Below are 22,285 nucleotides of genomic sequence, written 5' to 3' on the forward strand. Positions count from 1 at the left end.
ATTGCGATTCGACATCATAGAACTCCAAGTCGAGGTATTAAGAGAAAAGTTGGAGTAACGATCTTAAGGGGCCCAGTTACCCTACACCCCGATTTATATATCCTACACATTGGCTGTCATGCATCTCGCCCTCTTCACACGTTGGTCCTTGTTCTTTAGAGGCCAGATGTATGATACTTTTTTTGAGGTTGCTAACGGCCTGATTTACAGAATCCGGCTATTTGTGACTGCAACAAAGTCTTTGGGGCCGATTCTGATCCGGGAGAAACCGGGTACGAACCGTCGGTCGGAGCGTTTTCTCCGTCCGACTCGTACCCGGTAAAAACACCATACAAACATGCAAGTACGATTCGTACAGAAACACCATTTCCGTACGAATCGTACAAAACACCGACCGACACAAAAACACATACAAATGTGATCCGGGTCGGCGCGTACGCAACATGCGGACGGAGTCAGGCAGCTTTTTACGTACCAGTAAGTACGAATCGTACTGACAGCACTCCGGACGGCTATATTTTTACGGCACACAAAAAGTGCCGGAAAAGCTAAGTATGCCGCGAAGCTTGAGGAAAAGGGGGCCCGGTACGCGCCGAACACCCCCCCATATGTCCGTGCCGTACCACCACCCCCGTATGTACGGTGCGGATTCCCACCCCCGTATGTACGGTGCGAACCCCCACCCCCATATGTACGGTGCGGACCCCCACCCCCATATGTATGGTGCGAACCCCCACCCCGTATGTACGGTGCGGACCCCCACCCCCGTATGTACGGTGCGGACCCCCACCCCGTATGTACGGTGCGAACCCCCACCCCGTATGTACGGTGCGAACCCCCACCCACGTATGTATGTGCGGACCCCCACCCCCATATGTACGGTGCGGACCCCCACCCCCGTATGTACGGTGCGAACCCCCACCCCGTATGTACGGTGCAAACCCCCACCCCCGTATGTACGGTGCGGACCCCCACCCCCATATGTACGGTGCAAACCCCCACCCCCGTATGTCCGGTGCGGACCCCCACCTCCGTATGTACGGTGCGAACCCCCACCCCCGTATGTACGGTGCGGACCCCCAGCGCGTGGGGGTCCGCACCGTACATACGTGGGTGGGGTGGTGGTCCGCACCGTACATACGGGGGTGGGGGTACGCACCGGACATACACGGGTGGGGTACGGGTACGTCGCAGACATACGGGGGGGCTGGGGGTATGGCGCGGACATACGGGGGGCTGGGGGTACGGCGTGGACATACGGGGGCTGGGGGTACGGCGCGGACATGGGGGGGTGTTCAGCACGTATGCGGGCACATGTTTGGACGTCTCCATGGTTGCTATGGAGGTTCGCTCCGTACAGTGTTTTTACCATACGGTTGTGGATTCGGACGGACGGGACGGATCGTACTTGTGCGTTCGGACGTCGGTTTACCGAGTCGTACGTAAAACCGTCCGGGGAAGTGTCGGACACTTTTTCCAACCTGAGGACGTGTCGGGGTATATTCCCAATGCGATTCGTATGGAGTTTTTTACATACGAATCGTACTTGCCAGTTTGTACGGGACTTGTACGATTCGTACATAAAAAAATCCGGATACGATTCGTACGGGGGATATTTCTACAGGATCGGAATCGGCCCCAAAATGTACAAATGGCCAATTTGCGATTAGCTAACCTAATACCAATTCGCAAATTGGGTTTGCGATTCGGTATTAGGAAGTGGCATGTTTACAGCGTCCCTTCCTAAATGCGAACCGCAGTGGTATGTGTAAATTTTTTGCAACCAAAATGCAGTAGCAAAACATTTGCATTTTATGGCCAACTCCAAGTTGGTGATAACACATTGGGAAATGGCTTTCCGCTTTGGAGATGTTGAGGAAAACATTTTTAAGAGCAGGCAGTGCCTGCTCTTAAAAAACTGAAAAGAAAACCTTTCATTTTACATTTTAAAATGCTTCCCGCTTTCCTTTAAGGAAAATCGGTTGCATTAAAAAGAAATTGCTTTATTTGAAAACAATCACAGACATGGTTGTCTCTGCTGACCCCTGCAGGCCACCATCCCTGTGATTTTAGCGATTCCGAATGGGTTACAACCTGAGACCTACCTCATCAGTATTTAGTAGGTAGGTCCATTTGTGACCGACTTGGAATCGGTAAATGTGTCAAAGACACATTAGTGCATGGGTGTTTGCGATTCCCAAATAGCAAATCAGAAAAATTGTGCTATTTGGTAATTTGCAAACACAAACCTATGTAAATCCGGCCCTTGGCCTCCAGTCCGCCCCGGCCCCTCTTCCTTGTTTCGTTGCCACTGGTCCTAATCTACCGGCCTTAGGAAAGACTCAGTCCACACAGCTCGGGCGGCTCAGCGGGTTAATGCAGTTTCTTCAGGAATCTGTGTTTGGCATCGTCACAGGTTCAAATCACTATTACCCTACTCTGCCTTTCATCCTTGTGAGGTTCGTGAAATAAGTACCACTGCGTCGGGTAACAATAACCGTGTTCTCTGTCAATAGTGCCAGGAAACCTCCTTGAGGGCGAACGTAGCTCTTGGTAAATAGACCGCTCATTACTGCAAAACTAGCCTTACACTGACCTTTGCCCTTTGATGTCGCCACAGCCAGCTATTAGGGAGTGTCTTTATATGATATTTATAGGATCCCGCCCCTCTGCCCCTGGTTTCTTTGGAAGAGGCTTACAGAAGGGAGGTGCACCCCTGAGGCCAGCCCTGAACATCTGCTGTGGCAGCTGTTTATAAGAAGCTGTGTCTGCTGCTCGCAGCCTTTACTACAGGGAGTATGTCTGCTCCATCACTACTACCTCCAAAGCTATTTCCGTGTTCACACCTGAACCAAGCGAAGCTCTGTGCGGTGTGTCTACTGTGCCTCTCACCGGGTCTGTGCCATGGAGCCTCCCCCTCACAGCAGCTCTCTGCCCTCAGGAGACTACTCCTCTCCTCCGCTCCCCCCACTGTCCCTCTGTCTCTGCTGAGTTCACCTCTCCTCTGCTCTCTCCACTGTCCCTCTGTCTCTGGTGAGTCCACCTCTCCTCCGCTCTCCCCACTATCCCTCTGTCTCTGGAGAGTTCACCTCTCCTCCACTATCTCCACTATCCCTCTGTCTCTAGAGAGTCCACCTCTCCTCCGCTCCCCCCACTATCCCTCTGTCTCTGGTGAGTTCACCTCTCCTCTGCTCTCTCCACTGTCCCTCTGTCTCTGGACAGTTCACCTCTCCGCCACTCTACCCACTATACCTCTGTCTCTGGTGAGTCCACCTCTCCTCCGCTCTCCCCACTATCCCTCTGTCTCTGGAGAGTTCACCTCTCCTCTGCTCCCTCCACTATCCCTCTGTCTCTGGAGAGTTCACCTCTCCTCTGCTCTCTCCACTGTCCCTCTGTCTCTGGAGAGTTCACCTCTCCTCTGCTCTCTCCACTGTCCCTCTGTCTCTGGAGAGTTCACCTCTCCTCCGCTCCCCCCACTATCCCTCTGTCTCTGGAGAGTTCACCTCTCCTCCACTCTCTCCTCTGTCCTTCTGTCTATGGAGAGTTCACCTCTCCCCACTATCCCTCTGTCTCTGGAGAGTTCACCTCTCCTCCACTCTCTCCTCTGTCCTTCTGTCTATGGAGAGTTCACCTCTCCCCACTATCCCTCTGTCTCTGGAGAGTTCACCTCTCCTCTGCTCCCTCCACTATCCCTCTGTCTCTGAAGAGTTCACCTCTCCTCCACTCTCTCCTCTGTCCTTCTGTCTATGGAGAGTTCACCTCTCCCCACTATCCCTCTGTCTCTGGAGAGTTCACCTCTCCTCTGCTCCCTCCACTGTCCCTCTGTCTCTGGAGAGTTAACCTCTCCGCCACTCTACCCACTATCCCTCTGTCTCTGGAGAGTTCACCTCTCCCTTGCTCCCTCCACTATCCCTCTGTCTCTGGAGAGTTCACCTCTCCTCCACTCTCTCCTCTGTCCTTCTGTCTATGGAGAGTTCACCTCTCACCACTATCCCTCTGTCTCTGGAGAGTCCACCTCTCCTCTGCTCCCTCCACTATTCCTCTGTCTCTGGAGAGTTCACCCCTCCCTTCTCTCCACTGTCCCTCTGTCTGTGGAGAGTTCACCTCTCCCCCTCTCTCTCCACTGCCCCTCTGTCTGTGGAGAGTTCACCTCTCCTCCACTCCCTCCACTATCCCTCTGTCTCTGGAGAGTCCACCTCTCCTCTGCTCCCTCCACTATTCCTCTGTCTCTGGAGAGTTCACCCCTTCCTTCTCTCCACTGTCCCTCTGTCTGTGGAGAGTTCACCTCTCCCCCTCTCTCTCCACTGCCCCTCTGTCTGTGGAGAGTTCACCTCTCCTCCACTCCCTCCACTATCCCTCTGTCTCTGGAGAGTTCACCTCTCCTCTGCTCCCTCCACTGTCCCTCTGTCTTTGGAGAGTTCACCACTCCGCCACTCTACCCACTATACCTCTGTCTCTGGAGAGTCCACCTCTCCTCCCTCCACTGTCTTCTGTCTCTGGAGAGTTCACCTCTCCTCTGCTCTCTCCACTGTCCCTCTGTCTCTGGTGAGTTCACCTCTCCCCCCTCTCTCTCCACTGTCCCTCTGTCTGTGGAGAGTTCACCCCTCCCCCCTCTCTCTCCACTGTCCCTCTGTCTGTGGAGAGTTCACCTCCCCCCTCTCTCTCCACTGTCCCTCTGTCTCTGGAGAGTTCACCTCCCCCCTCTCTCTCCACTGTCCCTCTGTCTCTGGAGAGTTCACCTCTCCCCCCTCTCTCCCCACTGTCCCTCTGTCTCTGGAGAGTTCACCGCTCCCCCCCTCTCTCTCCACTGTCCCTCTGTCTCTGGAGAGTTCACCTCTCCCCCCTCTCTCCCCACTGTCCCTCTGTCTCTAGAGAGTTCACCGCTCCCCCTCTCTCTCCACTGTCCCTCTGTCTCTGGAGAGTTCACCTCCCCCCTCTCTCTCCACTGTCCCTCTGTCTCTGGAGAGTTCACCTCTCCCCCCTCTCTCCCCACTGTCCCTCTGTCTCTGGAGAGTTCACCGCTCCCCCTCTCTCTCCACTGTCCCTCTGTCTGTGGAGAGTTCACCTCCCCCCCTCTCTCTCCACTGTCCCTCTGTCTTTGGAGAGTTTGGTGCAGATCGGGGTGTACAAAATCTCCCTACTTCCACGGATGGAGTAATTTCACAGTTACACGCACATACACTCATCATACACTTGGGCCCATTTTACTAACATAAGCTCAAATACTCCACCAGCACTGAACCTGTGGAAAGAAAACTCCTAAACACCCTGCATCTACACTGAGGTCGATAAGACCTAGTTATTGTAACTGTCCTGAGTCATGATCTAAACAATCTATACAACAATAATCAAAATAGAGTACTCAATAATTGACAAGAAATAACCACCAACACTGTATTTAAAATTATGGTATTTTATCTAAAATTAGTCAAAGAAAATCAATCAAAGTAAATAATTTTTCTCATAATTACCTATTCTAGCTAAATGTCAGAATGGGTCAGGACAGGTCTCTCAGTAGAAGTCTCCCGAGTCGCCGTCCTCACAGCATCGATCCTCACCAACGCAGGTTTGGGAAGAAGTGGCCTTAGACCCTCTCTAGGCTAACAATATTTATAATGTTTTAAACAAAAGAAGGCAACATAAAATGTTTTAGATATCCGCTGAACCGCTGAGCAGAGCGAGCAGGAAAGGATGTAGCATCGCTACATTTGGAAAATCTCCGCTCAGAAAAATCACAAAAATAAAAAGACAGAACAGGAACTAGAAATTAAAAAGTATCCCTTCACGTTCGTATTTCCTCGGAACCAACATCATGATCTCAGAGTTCATTCATTATGGCTCCTTTGTCCTCCAAGGTTGCTCAAATGTATCTGGAGGCTTGCCCAGAACTGCTGCTATCCTCACGGAAAATTTTAACCAGGCGAAGACTGTGGTCAGATGACTCTCGACTATGTTCAGCAAGGCCTTCTCATCACAAATCCCTCACTCGAGGCCAGGCTGCAAACGGCAGCCATTTTATTCTAGGCCAAAACGAACCATCTTAATTAAAAGAGACAAAAACAACGTTACCACAGCATAGTGATTAAACAGTGTTAACCCCACTAATACCCTTATGTGTATGTAATTATCTAGCCTTTGCAACACAGTAAAGCATTAATTCAAAAGCGTTTTGTGCTTTAAAATAAACAGCACTCAGCAACGTTTATTTAATAAAACATGCACATTATTAATAAGCAAACGAAAGCATTCCCACGTGTCATTTTTCTCTCATTAGTACGTATTGGTTAGTTAAAACATTTACACAAAACAAATAATTAATGATTATTAATTAATATTTTTAATTATGACAAATAGACAAACCAGAGCTTAAAAACCCAATAGATTTTCATCAGAAAACTCTGCTCCAGCAATCCCCCCTTTGGTGATATTATCACCAAATAAACAACCCAAAAAAAAAATTTGGTGAAATTTAGTCCCATTTTAGGAGAAATTGGAAATGTCTTTTTCTCCTTACACAACACTACACACCAGACACTCTTTCATCATCCCTCTTTGTTTCCAAGTAAACACTCTCCCTCAATTCTTCTAATTCAATTTCTTGTGGTTCTCTTTTCAACCTTTTATTTCTCTTTTCATTATTTCTTTTGATTAATTTCTTTTTCCCTCCCCTGTTTTTACAACACAAACACACCAATCTAAGTATCAATAAAGCAACAATTATACGTCAAAGGAAACAATATTTTACCTATAATAGTACTACCTATTTTTGCAATAAAACTCTTAACAGCACTATTTTATTAGCTAATTTAGTCCAAATACTCTCAGCTTCCAGTGGTACTAATTCTTCATGCAAATCAGTAATATTTTTGATATAGACCTTCAGGTCTTTGCTTTCGTCTGGAATGTAAGTGCAACAATGTTGAACTTTCAGCATTCCACAAACTCCACCCTCCTTAGCTAATAGAATATCAAGGGCAAGTCGATTTTGCATAGACATGGCACGTACGGCAATCAACTCCGTATTTACCAAAAGAAACCCTCCAGCGGTATTTGTCGATAAGCGATCCACCACTGTTGATAGTTTCCGAATTCCATAAGCATTCAAAGAAATTCCCACTGCTGGAATTAAAGCTCCAAAAATGTCACCCACTATTTCACACCAAGTTTCTCTCTTGAAGCGCGTTAGTAAATTAATATGTTCTACATCTTCTATTCTATCTATATGAAAGATCTTAGGAAAGACCAGGCCCACATAACACGTGCCATACCAATGGTCAGGCAACCTGTAATAAGCCTTGTTCCCACAAACATAATACACTCCTGGAAAAATTGTATCTTCTCCACCTCTGAAACCCCATCCTGTGGCAATGAAGTATGTATCATGACACTCACTAGTCCCAACAAAATATGTATCATATTGGGATTTCCTTCTTGTAATGCACAGCTTACCCTTCTGTGGTGCATCTAGAGCTAAAGTTGGACTAGCCCCATTTCTCAATTCTTTTCCCATCTCAATGTCCCAAATTGTCTCACTCACTTTATATTTCCCTGCTTTCTCATGCATGCTCAATCTCCTTTCCTCCACCATATTTAGGAAAGCTTTCTCCTCTTCTTTCAGACTGCAAGTTAAATTATTCTTAAAAATGTAATCTAATGTTAATTCTTCTTTTTCAATAAAAATCTCACCAAAAATGTTAGCTTCTTTAGCTGGATTCAGCTCTTTATCCATTGGCAATTGCCCAAAAATACTATCTTTGTTAGACATCTCATAATCTATTTTTCCTAACAAATAAAAAACACAACTTAATATACTGCAAGAAATTCCATACGTAGCTGGTAAATGGTGATAAGTAACACCCTCTGAAACGGATGCAGGTAATTGCATACAAACGTAGCAATCCCTAACTTCCATTGTCTTCACATATTCATATAACAGCTTTGAAAAAACATTACTAGAAAAATCATTAATTGACCTATCTTTATGTACGTAAGTATTACTAATTCTAGTTGGAACTACTTTTTGTGAACTCTTCTCTGCATTTGTCACATTCTCTGTATGCATCTCAAATGTACCTATTGTAACTCTAAAAGTAACTAACAAAGCTAAAACACCCCATAGTAGCATTAATAATCCAGTACAGCAGCAGCACATTTTACACCATCTTCTTAAGAAGACACATCTACTTTGGTTATTCTCTATGTTAGCCATTTTACTACTTTGACCGTGTCTTTTGACTTAGCCTCTACTACTCCACTACTTGAGACTCTAAAATTCTGGATTACTTCAAACAATTAATTTCAGTTTCTCTTCTTTTCACTTTCTCCAAGTGATTTCTTCTGTTCACTCAATTTGGATACTCATCACTCTTTACTTCATTTTCTTCAACATCAAACTGTATTAGATCTCCAACAATATCCTCAGTATCCGACTTTTCATCAATGTCAGTCAAGATTACTTTCAGGATTTCACCAGTATCTTCCTCAACCACTTCTCGTACGGTCTCCTCTGGATTTCCTTGACTTTCTGCCTCTTCACCTTCAGACAGTGCCACGTACGTCCATTCCGGCGACCTATACTTCTGGTTAGGTTTTCTTATCCTTTTGATCTCCTCTGGTTCTTCTGACTCTTTTCGCTTTTCACCTCTTGCTGGATTCTGACTCGATACCTCATTCACTTGTTCAGCTTTCGAGGTATTTGCTCTTATCAGTCTATATCTCAGCCTCTTTATTCTGTTGTTAGGCCAAAGATCTCCTCTTATAACCTTTTTCGGTCTTGTTTCTGTATTATTTCTTTCTCCAATCCAAGTTCTCTTTCTCAGAACTCGACCCTCTGATTTCTCATTCTCACTTTCATCCGATTCTGTTTCAAATGCCTCTGGTTCTTCAGCAGTTTTCTTTTGTTCCACAGTCTTTTTCACCACTGTTTGAGACTTCCCTACTTCTGTCCCTCCTCGGGTCTCCGACACGCAATCTTCTTGCTGTCTACTTGTCCCTTCACCTAGCTTGTCAAGAATGTTCCCTACACCTCCTCGGGGGTCTTCCGCAATCTGTCCCTCTCTATCTTCTTCTAACCCTGCTTCTTCAGGTACAATCTCAAGTGGTTCTTCGATCTCCTCCTCTTCTGATTCAGGAGTAGTCTCTGTGGAATTGAATCTGATCTCCTTTCTGATACTCTCAATGGTTCTCTTGAAGCTTTTTCTGCTTCTTTTCTCACTGGTTCTGTATCTTCATCATCACTGGAATCTGACTCTTCAAAATACTCCTAACCAGTCCCATCCTTTGGGTTTGGAACTCTCAGAGTATGACTCGCATGTACCCAGTTTTTCACACCAGCACACTTTACTGCAGTTGTCATAGTCAGAATGACTTGTCTCGGCCTTCCCCACCTTGGAACCAAGCAATTTCTTCTTCTGTGCACCTTAATCCTCACCCAGTCCCCTGGACTCAGATCATGAGCTTGCTTCTTCTCAAGTGTGGTAGCTTCTTCTCCAACCTGGTGAAACACAGAATGAACTGCGTCAGCCAGGCCTTTACAGTAATCCAAAATCATGTCATCAGTTATTGTCATCAACTTATTGACAGGTACATATGCATGTCGCATTGCACGTCCCATTAAGATTTCATGCGGACTTAAACCAGTAGTTCTATCTGGAGTAGATCTAATAGTCATTAGCACTAGAGGCAAGACATCAGGCCATTTCATTCCAGTGGCTAAACACATCTTACCAATCCTGTTCTTGATTGTGCCGTTTATCTGCTCAACAACACCAGAAGCCTCTGGTCTGTAAGCACAATGTAGCTTCTGCTGTATGCTCAATGCTTCACAAATCAAACTCATGAGTTCATTATAGAAGTGTCCACCTCTATCAGACTCAATCGTTACTGGAAACCCGTACCTAGGAATCAACTCTCTTAACAGTAACTTTGCAACTGTTACTCCATCATTTCTCCTAGTCGGATAGGCCTCCACCCATCTTGAGAACAAACAGACTACCACTAGAACATACCTCAGTCTGTTCACTTGGGGCATTTCAATGAAATCTATCTGCATTCTTGTAAAAGGACCTCCTTCTCTGCCTATTGTTCCCAGACTCACCACTGTCTTTTTCCCAGTGTTAAACTGCTGGCAAATCAAACATCTTTGACAGATGCTCTCTGCAATTGTCCTGAACTTTGCATTATACCAAGTCTGTTTAAAAGACCTGATCATCGCATCCCTTCCCAAATGTCCCTGTCCATGATACATCCTTGCCATTGACGACAGTATGGAGTTCGGCATTACTGGTCTGCCATCTCTATAGACCCAAACATGGTCTGTTTCTCTTGGGGCACAACCTGCCATGATCCAGTCTTTCTTTTCTTCCTTTCCTGCCTCATCCTGCAACTGTTTCACTTCATCCCACGTTTCTAGGACATTAGTAAACATCACAGAACAAAAAGACATTTCCCCTTCTCGTTCCCTATTAATCGAGTGATTGTTCTTAGCACAATATTGTGCAATGTCGTTGGCAAATCTATTTCCAACTGTCACAAAATCATCTCCTTGTCCATGAGCAGCACATTTCACAACTGCTAACTCTTTAGGCAGCTGTATCGCCTCAAGTAATTTCCCAATCACTTCAGCATTCTTTATTGGAGTCCCACTCGACGTCAAGAAACCTCTCTGCAGCCAAAGCTGGCCAAAATCATGCACAAATCCATACTGACTATCAGTCATCACAGTCGTCCTCAAATCTTTCCCAATTTCACAAGCTTTTGTCAATGCCACTAATTCAGCAACTTGCGCAGATTTCACTCCTTTCAATGATGATGCTTCCATTACTTCTGAAACCTTGCACACTGCATATGCTGTACATAGCACACCCTCATCATTTCTCAGGCATGATCCATCTACAAACAGCACATGATCACTCTCAAGCAAGGGAAGATCCCTTATGTCTGGTCTCGGTTTTGTACAGTAATCAAGCACATCCAAACAATTGTGATCATCTTCTGTTTTCACACCCACATTTTCAATATCCGGCAACAATGTCGCTGGATTCACATTCACACATCTCTCAAGAGTCACATTTGATGCTCCCAGAATGACTTTCTCATATTTAGTCAGCCGACTATGTGACATGTACTGGGTTCTGCTTCTTGTCAAAAGAATTGCCACATTATGAGGTACGAATACCCTTACAGGATATCCCATTATGATCCCCTCACTCTTTTCCAGACTTCTGCATGTTGCAGCCACAGATTTCAAACAACCTGGTAAACCTACAGCTACAGGATCAAGTGTCGATGAGAAGTACGCAATAGGCCTCCTCAGCTGTCCATGCTTCTGAATTAACACTGAAAGTGCACATCCATTTCTCTCACTGCAGTACAACTCAAACTCCTTTTCATAGTCTGGCATACCCAAAGCAGGGGCTTCACACATTCTGCTCTTCAGCTCTTCAAATGCTGCCATTTGTTCTCCATCTAGTTCCAATGGGTCTGTCATCTCACTTTTCGTCAGTTTAATCAGTGGCTTTGCTATCAGAGAAAAATTAATTATCCACTGACGACAATAACCCACCATACCCAGGAACATTCTCACTTCCCTCTGGGTCCTTGGGGCCTTCATTCCCCTGATGATTTTGATCCTGTCATCAGTCACCTTTCTCAGACCTTTTTCAATATTGTGTCCAAGATAATGCACCTCTTTCTTACAAAATTGCAATTTGGCTGGTGATACTTTTAACCCTCCATCTGCCAGATGATTCAATAAAGCTATAGTATCTACTTCACAAGCTTCACGTGTCTTTGATGCCACAAGTAGGTCATCAATATACTGCACTAGTACTGAGTTTTCAGGCATGATCAAGCTCTCCAATGATTTTTTCAATAACTGATTGAATATCGAAGAACTCTCTGTATACCCCTGTGGGATACGACACCATGCTAAAATACGCTGGCCAAACCTAAATGCAAAAATCGGCTGGCTGTCATGATGCAATGGAATTGAAAAGAAAGCATGACACAAATCAATCACCGTGTACCACTCAGCATCATGTGGAATCTGATACAAAATCACTGACGGATTTGGCACAATAGGACAACATGCCACCACAATTTGGTTAACTTTTCTCAAATCTTGTACAATCCTGAACTTCCCATTAGGCTTCTTTAGCCCCATTATCGGTGAATTACACGGGCTACTCAGTAGTTCTCTCAAAACTCCATGCTGAATCATTTTCTCAATTATAGGAGTTATTCCTTCAATTATTTCTGGTGTAATTTTGTACTGAGGAATGTTAGGATAAGTAATTCCCTCTTTCACTGAAATTTTCACAGGATCTACATTATTCATCAAACCCACATCCTCTCCAGTAAAATCCCAAACTGTCCTTTTCACTGTGTCTCTCAGCTCTCGAGGCAAATCCTCTGGATCAAACACAGCAAATGCACCAACCATTTTACTCTCTCTATTTCCTAGAGTCATTCGGTACAAAACATCCTCATCTGGTGTCTCAAAAGCTATTCCATCCGGTGTACAGAAAATTGTACAGTTCATCTTACACAATAGATCCCTACCTAACAGGTTCACTGGACTAGTGTCACAGACAATAAATCTGTGCATGTCAGAAAATTTCTCTATTTGTACTCTTACTGGTTCAGTAAGACGTGTCCTTATTTGTGTATTGGCTACACCAACTACTTGGATTGCTTCATCCGAGAGAGGAAGATTTCTAATATCTGTTGACCTGACAGTTGATCTTGTCGCACCTGTGTCTACTAAAAAAGTAACACTTTCTTCATTTATTTTCCCATCTACAAATGGTCCTGCCTGGTCTATTTCTAGAGTTGCACCAAGTATGCACTCTTCCTCCTCTCTTCGGCACCGTCAATAATCACCCTCAGACTCACTCCCTTCATTTTTTAACAAGTACTGTTGTACCTGGTTAGAATGCCTTGGTTTGTTTACCTGCTCATCATTGTAGAATCCTGAATCCTGATTGTACTTTTGTGACCCTCTATTCTGCGGCAAGGGCGGTTTTGGCTCTTGACTCTGCTGTCTCACAACTTTCTGTTGTTGCTGCTGTTGATTATTTCCCTCGTTCTGCACCTGTTGATTTAAGGTTTTACCTTCATTATTCACTAATGGTGGATTGGTACACTCAGATCTCCAATGTCCCAGTTGGCCACAGTTGTGACATGGGAACTTCTTTTTGGCTTCCTCAAGATTCCCCTTTCCTTTCCCTGCATACTTGAGTCTATTTCCTGCATTATTTCCTGCACTATTCGCCTGTTCCACCAACTGTGCTTCCTGTCTTTCCGCAACTTTCACTTGTGCCCACATTGCTTTTTCTTTCAGCTTTCTCTGTTTTGCTTCAATTTCATCACTGAAGTATTTTGCATGTCTCAGAATCTCATCTATTTTCTTACTCTGCCAGTCCACTGTGTGCTCACGAATTCTCTCACTAATCTCAGGTCTCAGGCCATATACAAATCTGTATACAAAATGACTCAAATCTTTGTCACCCAGGTGCTCATCCCCACTGAATTGTTTAAAAGCCAGTATCAGCCTCTCATAGAATGCATGAACTGATTCTTTTGCTTCCTGTTGTGTTCGATCTATTTTAACCCAGTCTGTCTCTTTTGGAGGTACTTTATTTTTCAGGTATACCATCACCTGATCATACTTTCTCATTACCTCTGGATCTGGTGCTCCTGTTCTCTGATCTCTTGGATATTCCTCAGTAGGCCAACTCACAACTATTTTACACTCAGTCCACAAGTCTGCTGGAACAATTATATCAAACAGACTATTCAGATCAATCCACAGCACTTTTGACAATTTCACAAACCTGTCTACCTGCCTATACCACTCGACGGGCTTTTCTCTCAATCGAGGGAAATCATTCGTAAATGATAAAATATCCTGTCTGGTCCATGGAACATGTACATATCCTCCTCCAGGTATTTCTCTCATAGGATAAGTATCCACTGGTTTCTCCTTTTCTCTCACAGGAAATGCTGAATAAGTTCTATCTCCTGATTCTTCTCTTTTCTTGTACCACCTATCCTTCCATTTCTCTACATCACCCCATCTTCGCAACAATGCAACCATTTCTTTAATCTGTCCTGTTCTACCAGTACCATTCAAATTTTCAATGTCTTTGTCTGTAAAATCCATCCTGTAAGACTTCTGCAAAGCTTTTACCTTATCAATGTCAACTCCCTGTTCATTCGCTATTGCTCTTAACCTGTCATGTGTATTTCTCGCTCTCCAGGTGATGTTTTTACACATAAATAACAGTTCACCATCATGATGGTTTTTTAGAATTTCTGTAGGAACTGTCCCTGCAACAAGCTCTTCTAATTCTACACGTAACCTAGCCACATCAATTGCTTGTGAATCTTTATCCCTCTTTTGAAGAACTTTCATCCAATCATTCAAATCTTCAGCTGTTATTTCAGTAGTTTTTCCCACTGGAACCACTTTCTTCTGCGGTTCTAAAATCGGCATTCCTGAACAACTAGCTTCACTAGCATCCAATCTCGAATTAGACTGTACCTCTAATCCTTCACTACATGTGTCATGTCTGGATTGTCTCAGATCACTATTTTCTGTCCTTCTTCCTGAATCTCCTGAGGGACCAGCTAAACTTGTTATCTTATTCCCAACATATGGAATCACCAAACCATTTTCACCTGTCCTCTGCTTGTCAAACACAGGCATAACCGGACCTATGGTTACAGGCACCGTAACAGCTTCCAGATTCTTTGTTAGCTCTCTAATCTTTTCAGTGAGCTCTGTTGTAGTTCTGGCTAATTCTCTTGTATTTTCGTCACCACATCGATTCTCTCTCTCCCTGAAAGGATTACCATTTCTTAACTCAGGTGTCACATTTTCTGTCTCAATGACACGCAATGTACCTCTTATCGGAGAAACAACTGGTGTACTCTCGTCTGGTTCTGGTATATATGGAGGTGGTCTTTTGTAAATCATGTCCTTCAAGACCTCATCCTCATACTCATTAACTCCATATCTTCTCACTTCTGGCTCAGGAACCCTTTCTGCTCCCTCGTCAACTGTTCTCATAGGATATAATCCCTCTGACATGCTAGCATCTCGCCATCTTTTCATTCGATCATGATGAGTTTCACGATCATGTCTCCTCCCAAACATGTACCTGTAACTTCCTCCAGACCTCTGTTTTTCTCGCTCATGTACTTCTTCTTCCCATTCTACTAAAGCCTCAAACTGTGTCGGCCTTGGTCTTGGGTCAAGACATAACATCTTTTACTGTAAATTTCTCAACATGGCCAGATTAAATGAACCATGTTCTGGAAATGCTAGAACACCATCTTCCTTTGTATACCTAACCCAATTCTCCAACCATATACAGGTATGAAACCCATATCTCGCAGCCATGAAGGATGCAGGTGTTTTTCTCTTCTTGGTAATACATTTTAGCGTTTACCAAAACTTTCTAATCCCTTCCGTATTACAACTGTACAATACGATTTTTCATCCAATAACAGCGCGACTCACACTAACGCACCAATCCTGGAGCGTCTACGTCACTAGAATAGCTCTTCCAATCCTTGCGCGGCTCACACCAACGCACCAATCCCAGCGCGAACACTATTCTGATCCAATATCCAATCAGAGCGCGGTCTCTTCTGTCTCCTGTCTCCTGTCACTCGTCTACCCCTCCTTTACAAAACTCTTCAGTAGACTTCGTGTCAAATTTCTACAAAATCTATTAGTTACAACATATAAACATCTCCATTGTCTGCTTCGCTAACCACAGAATAGTAAAGAAAATCTATTTCATAAGAATCCCGTTGACACAGTAGCACATCCCTCTACTCTGCCCTTCTTTCATGCATTCATTAACTGTTTCCTCTAGGACTTGTCCAAAAGAGTCTTACAATCAACTAAATGCTTATACATTCACGCATATTCATACAAGAAAAATATAGCACATACTCACAGAATCCTGCTTTCCCGAGAACAGCGAACAATCTGTCCCGCTACAGAATTATAACAAACGTTAACCAAGCAGCTTACCTCTGCCCAGTTCTTCAAACAAGCTCAGAGAATACCTATTACTTCTCCCGCAATAAGCTTTAACGGTGAACCTTAGGGATCCCTGGGACTTAAGACCAGAGTTTCACAGATAACCTTCGCTACCATACGCACTCCTTTTATACCAGAAATATATTTCTAATAGCAACATACAACAATGTCACTAATTCCGAACCCAGACAATGTGACGCGCAACTTCAATTGTCACACGTTTTTCCTGCATACATACAGGACCAACAATCCCGTCTTTCCCGAGAGCAGTATATACTTCCCTCTGCCCTACTACGGAACTGCTACTAGCTCCCAAGTTCCAGAAGCACTACATATAACTCAACATGACGACTCCAACATATAGTATTAGTACATATACCAACATTAATCAATATTCAATAAGCCAATATACAAGCAATCTAATCAGATCAAGACAATCATCAATAACCATCAAATTCTGCTACCAGGAAATTGGTGCAGATCGGGGTGTACAAAATCTCCCTACTTCCACGGATGGAGTAATTTCACAGTTACACGCACATACACTCACCATACACTAGGGCCCATTTTACTAACATACGCTCAAATACTCCACCAGCACTGAACCTGTGGAAAGAAAACTCCTAAACACCCTGCATCTACACTGAGGTCGATAAGACCTAATTATTGTAACTGTCCTGAGTCATGATCTAAACAATCTATACAACAATAATCAAAATAGAATACTCAATAATTGACAAGAAATAACCACCAACACTGTATTTACAATTATGGTATTTTATCTAAAATTAGTCAAAGAAAATCAATCAAAGTAAATCATTTTTCTCATAATTACCTATTCTAGCTAAATGTCAGAATGGGTCAGGACAGGTCTCTCAGTAGAAGTCTCCCGAGTCGCCGTCCTCACAGCATCGATCCTCACCAACGCAGGTTTGGGAAGAAGTGGCCTTAGACCCTCTCTAGGCTAACAATATTTATAATGTTTTAAACAAAAGAAGGCAACATAAAATGTTTTAGATATCCGCTGAACCGCTGAGCAGAGCGAGCAGGAAAGGATGTAGCATCGCTACATTTGGAAAATCTCCGCTCAGAAAAATCACAAAAATAAAAAGACAGAACAGGAACTAGAAATTAAAAAGTATCCCTTCACGTTCGTATTTCCTCGGAACCAACATCATGATCTCAGAGTTCATTCATTATGGCTCCTTTGTCCTCCAAGGTTGCTCAAATGTATCTGGAGGCTTGCCCAGAACTGCTGCTATCCTCACGGAAAATTTTAACCAGGCGAAGACTGTGGTCAGATGACTCTCGACCATGTTCAGCAAGGCCTTCTCATCACAAATCCCTCACTCGAGGCCAGGCTGCAAACGGCAGCCATTTTATTCTAGGCCAAAACGAACCATCTTAATTAAAAGAGACAAAAACAACGTTACCACAGCATAGTGATTAAACAGTGTTAACCCCACTAATACCCTTATGTGTATGTAATTATCTAGCCTTTGCAACACAGAAAAGCATTAATTCAAAAGCGTTTTGTGCTTTAAAATAAACAGCACTCAGCAACGTTTATTTAATAAAACATGCACATTATTAATAAGCAAACGAAAGCATTCCCACGTGTCGTTTTTCTCTCATTAGTACGCATTGGTTAGTTAAAACATTTACACAAAACAAATAATTAATGATTATTAATTAATATTTTTAATTATGACAAATAGACAAACCAGAGCTTAAAAACCCAATAGATTTTCAGCAGAAAACTCTGCTCCAGCAAGTTCACCTCTCCTCTGCTCTCCCCACTGTCCCTCTGTCTCTGGAGAGTTCACCGCTCCCCCTCTCTCTCCACTGTCCCTCTGTCTCTGGACAGTTCACCGCTCCCCCCTCTCTCTCCACTGTCCCTCTGTCTCTGGAGAGTTCACCGCTCCCCCTCTCTCTCCACTGTCCCTCTGTCTTTGGAGAGTTCACCTCTCCTCTGCTCCCTCCACTATCCCTCTGTCTCTGGAGAGTTCACCTCTCCTCCACTCTCTCCTCTGTCCTTCTGTCTATGGAGAGTCCACCTCTCCTCTGCTCCCTCCACTATCCCTCTGTCTCTGGAGAGTTCACCCCTCCCCCCTCTCCACTGTCCCTCTGTCTGTGGAGAGTTCACCTCTCCCCCTCTCTCTCCACTGCCCCTCTGTCTGTGGAGAGTTCACCTCTCCCCCTCTCTGTCCACTGTTCCTCTGTCTCTGGAGAGTTCACCTCTCCCCCCTCTCTCCCCACTGTCCCTCTGTCTGTGGAGAGTTCACCGCTCCCCCCCTCTCTCTCCACTGTCCCTCTGTCTCTGGAGAGTTCACCTCTCCCCCCTCTCTCCCCACTGTCCCTCTGTCTCTAGAGAGTTCACCGCTCCCCCTCTCTCTCCACTGCCCCTCTGTCTGTGGAGAGTTCACCTCTCCCCCTCTCTCTCCACTGCCCCTCTGTCTGTGGAGAGTTCACCTCTCCTCCACTCCCTCCACTGTCCCTTTGTCTCTGGAGAGTTCACCTCTCCTCTGCTCCCTCCACTGTCCCTCTGTCTTTGGAGAGTTCACCACTCCGCCACTCTACCCACTATACCTCTGTCTCTGGAGAGTCCACCTCTCCTCCCACCACTGTCTTCTGTCTCTGGAGAGTTCACCTCTCCTCTGCTCTCTCCACTGTCCCTCTGTCTCTGGTGAGTTCACCTCTCCCCCCTCTCTCTCCACTGTCCCTCTGTCTGTGGAGAGTTCACCCCTCCCCCCTCTCTCTCCACTGTCCCTCTGTCTGTGGAGAGTTCACCTCCCCCCCTCTCTCTCCACTGTCCCTCTGTCTCTGGAGAGTTCACCTCTCCCCCCTCTCTCCCCACTGTCCCTCTGTCTCTGGAGAGTTCACCGCTCCCCCCCTCTCTCTCCACTGTCCCTCTGTCTCTGGAGAGTTCACCTCTCCCCCCTCTCTCCCCACTGTCCCTCTGTCTCTGGAGAGTTCACCGCTCCCCCTCTCTCTCCACTGTCCCTCTGTCTCTGGAGAGTTCACCGCTCCCCCTCTCTCTCCACTGTCCCTCTGTCTCTGGAGAGTTCACCGCTCCCCCTCTCTCTCCACTGTCCCTCTGTCTCTGGACAGTTCACCGCTCCCCCCTCTCTCTCCACTGTCCCTCTGTCTCTGGAGAGTTCACCGCTCCCCCTCTCTCTCCACTGTCCCTCTGTCTTTGGAGAGTTCACCGCTCCCCCTCTCTCTCCACTGTCGCTCTGTGAGTGGAGAACGGAATATTCCTTCCACCCCTTGTAACTCTGCGCTAATCAGCCGCGCCGCTATCCAGGTTCTTGCCTGTGTGTGCCCCATGGTGCGAGGCAGAAACCCCTTGTTACCACTATAGTCTGCGCCGCCCCCCGCAAAAGGGCAGTTTACTTAAGGGTGGTTTCACAGGAAGCTCCCATGGGCAAACAGTTTCAGATTAACATGAGTGTGGATTAAACACATATACGGACCTGTACCAAAGGGAGGGAGTAAAAATTAGGTTTGCAATGTGTTTGAAGGATCAGGCCCACAGTGTGCAGTTGCCCTTTGACCTTTTCTACTTCCGTCATGCTTCCACCTGTGTTCCGTGAGAGAGACGAGCATGTGTGGACGTGAAAAGGCCGGCCGGGCTGGGGTGGGGAGATCCAAGTTCCAACGGAGGAAGATTGCAAACACTTACCATTGAGCCACAGACAGGCCAGACCTGGAAAGGAAAGCTTCTCTCGAGAAAATGTTCGAACCTGCCTTTTTCCTCTCTCTCTCTCTCTCTCTCTCTCTCTCCCTCTCTTTCTCTCTCCTTTTTTTCTCTCTCTCTCTCCCTCTCCCCTCCTCTCTCTCTCCCCTCTCGCTCTCTCTCGATCACTCTCTCTCTCCTCTCTCTCTCTCTCTCCCTCTCCCCCTCCCCTCACTCTCCCTCTTCCCCTCTCTCCTTTGTCTCTGTCCCTCTCCCCTCCTCAATTTCTTTCTCTCCCTCTCTCTCTCTTTCATTCTCTCCCTCTCCGTCTCTTTCTCACCCTCCCTCTCTCTCTCCCCTCCTCTCTCTCTCTCTCTCTCCTGTCTCTCTCTCCCCTCCCCTTCTCTCTCTCTCCTTTTCTCTCCCTCTTTCCCCCTGTCTCTCTCTCGCTCTTCACTCTGGCTCTCCTCTATCTCCCCTCCTCTCTCTCTCACTCATTTTCTCCCTCTCTCTCTCTAACCTCTCTCCAACTCTCCCCCTCTCTCTCTTCCTCTCTCTCGCTCTCTCTTTTTCTCTCCCTCTCTCTCAGCCTCCACACACACACGCTCTCTCTCTTTTTCTCTCTCTCTCACTCTCTTCCTCCCTCTCTCTCCTCTCTCTCTCTCTCTCTCTCTCATTCTCTCTCTCTCCTTTTCTCTTTCCCATTCTCTCTCTCTCTCCCACTCCCTCTCTCTCTCTCCTTTTCTCTTTCCTCTCTCCTCTCTCTCTCCCTCTCTCTCCCCTCCTCTCTCTCTCCCTCTCTTTCCTATCCTCTCTCTCTCTCCCCCCTCCTCTCTCTCCCCTCCCTCTCCCCCACTCTCCCCTCCCTCTCCTCTCTCCTCTCTCTCTCCCTCTCTCCCCCTCCTCTCTCTCTCTCCCTCTCTCTCCCCTCCTCTCTCTCTCCCTCTCTTTCCTCTCCTCTCTCACTCTCCCCCTCTCCTCTCTCTCTCCCCCTCTCTCTCACTCTCCCCTCCTCTCTCTCTCACTCATTTTCTCCCTCTCTCTCTCTAACCTCTCTCCAACTCTCCCCCTCTCTCTCTTCCTCTCTCTCGCTCTCTCTTTTTCTCTCCCTCTCTCTCAGCCTCCACACACACACGCTCTCTCTCTTTTTCTCTCTCTCTCACTCTCTTCCTCCCTCTCTCTCCTCTCTCTCTCTCTCTCTCTCTCTCTCTCATTCTCTCTCTCTCCTTTTCTCTTTCCCATTCTCTCTCTCTCTCCCACTCCCTCTCTCTCTCTCCTTTTCTCTTTCCTCTCTCCTCTCTCTCTCCCTCTCTCTCCCCTCCTCTCTCTCTCCCTCTCTTTCCTATCCTCTCTCTCTCTCCCCCCTCCTCTCTCTCCCCTCCCTCTCCCCCACTCTTCCCTCCCTCTCCTCTCTCCTCTCTCTCTCCCTCTCTCCCCCTCCTCTCTCTCTCTCCCTCTCTCTCCCCTCCTCTCTCTCTCCCTCTCTTTCCTCTCCTCTCTCACTCTCCCCCTCTCCTCTCTCTCTCCCCCTCTCTCTCACTCTCCCCTCCTCTCTCTCTCACTCATTTTCTCCCCTCTCTCTGTACCCTCTCTCCCACTCTCTCCCTCTCTCTCTTCTTCTCTCTCGCTCTCTCTTTTTCTGTCCCTCTCTCTCTGCCTCCACACACACTCTCTCTCTCCCCCTCTCACTCCCTTTCTCTGTCTCTCTTTCTCTCTCTCACTCCCTCCCTCTCTCTCTCCTCTCTTTCTCTCTCTCTCATTCTCTCTCTCTCTGTCTCTCTCTTCTTTTCTCTTTCCTCTCATTCTCCTCTCTCTCTCCCTCTCTCTCCCCTCCTCTCTCTCTCTCCTTCTCTCTCCTCTCCTCTCTCTCCCTCGCTCTCCTCTCCTCTCTCTCCCTTGCTCTCCTCTCCCTCTGACTCTCTCCCTCTCTCTGTTCCTCTCTCTCTCCTTTTCTCTTCCTCTCTCTCTCTCTCCTTTTCTCTCTCTCTCTGCCGCCACACACACTCTCTCTCTCTCCCTCTCACTCCCTTTCTCTGTCTCTCTCTCTTTCTCTCTCTCTCTCACTCCCTCCCTCTCTCTCCTCTCTTTCTCTCTCTCTCATTCTCTCTCTCTGTCTCTCTCTCCTTTTCTCTTTGCTCTCACTCTCCTCTCTCTCTCCCTCTTCCCCCCTCCCCTCTCTCTCTCCGGCTCTCTCCCCTCCTCTCCTTCTCTCCCTCTCTCTCCTCTCCTCTCTCTCCCTCGCTCTCCTCTCCTCTCTCTCTGACTCTCTCCCTCTCTCTCCCCTCCTCTCCCTCTCTCTGTTCCTCTCTCTCTCTGCTTTTCTCTTTCCTCTCTCTATTTTTGTCTAAATCATTATAATCACTGGGGGGAGCTGGGAAATTGCCCGGACACAGCAATCTTCATTACTCCGGTCCAGATCTTCCTCGCCACCATCATAACAAGATGAGCAAAGTCGTGTTGACAGAACATCCCCGAGCAAAAAACAAACGCACACTGGAGAAGTCCCAGCCCTGGAGCCAGCGGGGATGAGGTAACGGAGCTTTATTCAC

This window comes from Triturus cristatus, chromosome 8 (genome assembly GCF_964204655.1).
Source record: "Triturus cristatus chromosome 8, aTriCri1.1, whole genome shotgun sequence".
NCBI lineage: Eukaryota > Metazoa > Chordata > Amphibia > Caudata > Salamandridae > Triturus > Triturus cristatus.